Here is a 4,976-nt window from a genome sequence, read left to right as displayed (position 1 = left end):
CAAACGGGGAGTGGACTACAATGGACTCAATGAGAGTGTCACACTCGCGATCTACCACATGGCCCAGAATGTAGGGTGCATCCGTAGGTAAATAATATTTAAGCACCAAGCTTACATAATGTCTACCACTTAACTCACTTGAGAAATGAGCTAAGCACTTTGCGAACTTATGCATAAATTCATTATCAATCATGACTATATCAAGCATACTACTAAAGCAAACTAGGAACATAATAAATAGGAACTTAGTATTGATAAAGCACAAATTCATGAATAATAGAGTATACAATGGCTATACCAGCCTCCAGATGATAAATCTAGAATCCTGAGCAATAGCCCAACTCTACTTGAATCTTGCTAGCTAGCCTATACTAGAACTAGAAGAATAGGAGATCTATTCTATTCTCTCTGGTGGATCTTCTCGAATAATTGTGGTAGCTCTTGTCAAAATGAGATGATGCCTCCAGGGGGGTGGGGGCTGATATATATATATATATATATATATATATATATATATATATATATATATATATATATGGTGTAGCATCAATCCTGAGCCCTCAGATCAAACCAACTTAAAACAACGGAGTAGATGTGATCTTTAAGGCATTGGAGAACCGACGTAGTGAAGAAGAGCTGCCATGAGGGGCTAGTAGGTCGACAGGCCCCACCTATCATCCTCCCTTGTTCTGCTTCAATGGGATGCCTTCGTATGCCTTCCAGATTCTTCTAGAGTTGTTTTCACCGCGGATAACAATGATTAATTCTAACAATTGGGTCCACCTTGATGGTTTTCTGAATAAACCCTGCTAAAAACACAGATTCACCAAAACTCGTGGAATTTGTCAGTTTAAACCCCTAAACCTATGTTGATGATCATTTTCATGCATTTATATAGGTTTTATTGATGGTTTACGATGGATGATAACTACCGTCAACAAACTCCCACAAGCTTAACTTTTGCTCGTCCCTGAGCAATGTTAAACTCAGCAATGGATCAGGAGTTACATCAATGTTATCACTCCTCAAAAGTACACATGCGTTCAATCAAAAATTACCCTCCGGGTTAGAACAAACTGATATGACTTTCAAACCTACACATATCTTCTTCAACCATGGGGCATCTTAGCCTTCACTTGGGTCTTGAGCAATTGAAAGACAGAAAGATCAAGTCAAGCACTGTGTCTCAACTTCTTTGCTCAACCATTATTCTAGAGTTTTTATAAGTTTTTCAAAATAAAACTCAGAGTTTTCATTGTATGACACTCTCAAGTCTCTCAATATATGTGGTATTTGTGGATTCTCACCAAGGCAATAATAATGTTATGCCTTTCTTCCTCCTACATCTAAGACTTATGTGGAGCTCATAGGAGTGGAAATATCATGAAATAGTATACTTGCAATGCATATTTTGTAAAGTCAAACCTCGAATCCAAAGAGAGTTGAGTCATACAATCAAGATGTGCATGTGTGTGGATATATGTGGATATATATGGTGGCTAACCTAATTCTACTATGCTCCTTGAAAACATATCTCTCTTGCAACTCGGAAATACTTTTGCAAGAGAATATGGACTATCTTTCTTTTCTTTTTTTTCTTTCTTTTTTTCTTTTAGTCGGGCATCTAAGTACCAATTGTTTTCAATGTCTCGGACACTTGTCCATTTTTTCAACTCTTCTTCTCTTTTGTTTTATGAATAACTTTTGAACAGCCCATACCTCTTCTCTGCAATAAAACTTTTGAGATACAGTAACAAGAACTTGGAGCATTTATTTGGTGGATGGAAAACCTATCAAACATATTTTTGGTGTTCAATCCCAGTGTAGGAGTAAAACATTTTTAGGTGGATCTAAATGGAAGGCATGTTTTTGCGCCCACCTCTAGTGCAGGAGTAGTGCACACGTGGGTGGTGTGTACGTGATCTTTATTTTAAGAGCATGACAAACCTCTCATAAGGGTCAACAAACCTTGACAAAACTCAATGCAAAACAAGGAACATATATGAGTGGAGGTTTTCCTAGTCTAAAATGTTTGGCTTTGGTAGGAATTCAAGCTTTATCATACAGAAACTCATCATATAGCATTTTTATGTTTTTCAAAAGATAAATCTCCAGAATTTAGTATCACTTGGAACAAGATAAATAGTAACTTAGGCCTTCTCATATGATATCGGTCAATTACCTAGACTTAGATCAAGGATATGCTACCCGTGAGTTTCAAGTTCAGAGCAAATTCTTATATCAAATCAATTTTATCCAAAACTCAAGAGAATTCATGGCTGAAAACTAGGTACTTGAAAGGAATTACAATAGAGCAACTATTCCTCATTTCCATTATAAGAGATCTTGAGAGTTCCTTTTATTTTATTTAGCTCTTAAAAATCAAACCTAAAGCGAACTTTATACAAACTCTTGTTGTTTTGGTTTTCATTTTTTAGATCACACCTTACTAATTGATATATAACTAATACAAAGATAAATTTTTATTTTGTTTTTAGTTATGCATATTTTTTTAAACATATAAGTAAAACAAACTCAACATTATGAAACACAAAAGAAAGAAATACTTACCTTGATACACGGGGAGGCCCTTCGCCCAAGTTGAATGTTGACATGGTCGATCAATACGGTGGCCGGATGTTGAAGTTCTAAAACAAAAGGCCCCAATTTTCGTTCTGCTGCTGCTGCTGCTTCTGTTGGATGTTGGCGATCGCGTTCCCCATCATCGCCTGCCATTGTGAGTGTTCATGCAATGTGTTTTGTATGGCTTTGATCTATACCTCAAGGGTCATCAGTCTGTTATCGAAGCGCTGGTGGTCCATCTATTGATCATGATACCCGGCCAGAGAAAGACATGCGTCATCCCTAATGGCCACTTGAGGTTTCCTCATAATGTTGCTGCTGGTAGTTGTCAAAATTCCCATTGTGCCACTGCTCACTCAGAGCCTGCTGCCAAGAGCATTCAAATTGATGAGGGGATGGCTGGTTCCAACCAGCATGCTCAGGCTGGTACCTACGAGAAGATCCTGCTTGATCCCAGCCAGCATAGCCAGTGTAGGCCGGTCCTTCTAGAATTGGGTTAGTGCCATGTTATTCTAGGGCAGTCTTGGAGAGGCACTTCTGCTGCGGTGCATGGGACAGTCTTGGAGAGGCACTTCTGCGAGGTGCTACCTCCCTAACCTGCAGATCAAAGGTGAAAGAATTCATAGTATATAAACTGAGATTCCGGTTAGGTAATGGAATCTTAGTTATATACCCAAGATACATCATGACAAGCTGTCCATCATCTCTGTTTTTCAGCATATGGGCTTGACGGAAGTATTCGAAGTCAATGTACAAGCGCTCTGTATCAATATAAGCAATCAAAGCATTATCCAACAGACCTAAATTAAGATCATCTATTCTTAGTGTACGAATATCTGGTCTTTGAAATAAAGTGAAACCTAGCCACTTATGCATGAACCATAATGTGGGATGATGGATATCATTGGTATGAGGATGGTACATTTCAATTTTTCTAGAAGTTTCTCTCCAAAATTTTAACTTATCAAAATCTTGTAGAGCATGGTCTACATCAACTATGCACTGCGAATAGAATCCTAGGAGCAAACTTAGATCCTTCTAGGGAGAAGAAAATTCTTTCCCGAAGAGTCTAAATTTTACCCCAGTATTAGTGATTTGCAGAGTGCATAAGAATTCTAATGTTAAAAGTTTAGACCCTTGCTCAACAACATTTCAAACACCTTCCCATCCAACAGCTCTAAAAATGGAATCAAATTTAGCATCCATACCTGTGGCTTACAGCAAGAGAGGATCATATGCAATTGTATGTATGAACCTTTGGGTTTTCAACTTCTTGAAGACTTCTCTCTCGTCTTGGATCGCTAGTGGATCTACGATTCCTCCTGTAGAATGTTGCTTGCTGATGATGACGGTGGCGGCGCCTAGGTCACAGGAGATGGAACATCGGCCTGCATGTCAGAGCTAGCTTGTGAAGACATACTCCTGGTGGAGCGAGACAAAGATGAGCGGGTGAACGTGCCCTTCAACTTGCGCATCATCCTGCAAAAACTGACAGAACAACAAAAACTCAAGGAATGGGTTAGGAAATAAAATAGTTAGCGGTTAGCCATCCAAGAGTTAGTCGTCCAGGGGTTAGTCGTTCTACTTGCAAATAATTTTGTCTAAGCAGAATTTCAACAGAACTTCTACCCTTAATCTCTTTGTCTCTTCCTAATTTCAACAGCACTACTACTAATTGAATCACTAAGCTTTAGAATTGGAATTTGAAATTTAGAACTTAGAGGCTGGTTTGTTGTTGTGTTTGAGGCAGAGAGCAGCCAGGAGGTGGGATTTTATAGGTAGCGGCAGCAGCAGGCTGGCCGGCCAAGTGGTGGGGCCGGCCGCCCCCCTTGGGCCCACTTGAGTTGGCTCTCCACCAGATGATGCATTGCTTCGAAGCTAAGTAATCCTTGGTACTCGTTTAGGTGCAGACGCACCAACTTCGATGGTGGAGAGTGCATGATGGTAATGGTGGTGGGTCCCCGGTGTCTGCGGGACCATATGCCTGTATTTCTACCATATACATATATATATGCTATGCAAAAAATATTTAATGATTATGTGAAATATTTCTAGATATATGCATGGTATTTTTAAAATTTTATGCCTTCACGGTAAATATTCTTTCGGTTTTTTACACACCATAAAAATTACTCACATGGGGCTTGAAGATTTTATAATGCAGTGATGAAATTTTTATTTTATTTTCTAATGCAATTGCTAGAAAGTAGAAATGCAATATGAAAATAATTTATGCAATGTAAAATGTAAATATGGATAACTACCGATTTTATCTCCCGGCGAGGGTTCGGAATTTGAGTCGACTAACCCGGACTTCTCAATCTTTTTCATTCTTCGGGTGCATCAATCGGTCCTGGAGGTGGAGACCTTGATGGTTGCTCTTGCTTCTCACG

The 4,976-nt window shown here is 39.0% G+C and overlaps 1 long non-coding RNA gene across 1 annotated transcript; it reads right to left on the bottom strand.

Annotated features, from left to right (window-relative positions):
• Window positions 1-231: 231 nt before the first annotated feature.
• Window positions 232-4,308, bottom strand: LOC136483949 (uncharacterized). The gene is made up of 2 exons (XR_010765706.1): window positions 3,792-4,308; window positions 232-3,344 (listed from the first exon to the last, which is right to left on the bottom strand). It is a non-coding gene; the product is annotated as an uncharacterized lncRNA (long non-coding RNA).
• Between the last annotated feature and the right edge of the window lie 668 nt (window positions 4,309-4,976).

This window comes from Miscanthus floridulus, chromosome 9 (assembly GCF_019320115.1).
Source record: "Miscanthus floridulus cultivar M001 chromosome 9, ASM1932011v1, whole genome shotgun sequence".
NCBI classification, from domain to species: Eukaryota; Viridiplantae; Streptophyta; class Magnoliopsida; order Poales; family Poaceae; genus Miscanthus; species Miscanthus floridulus.
This window is presented reverse-complemented; position numbering and strand designations above follow the sequence as displayed.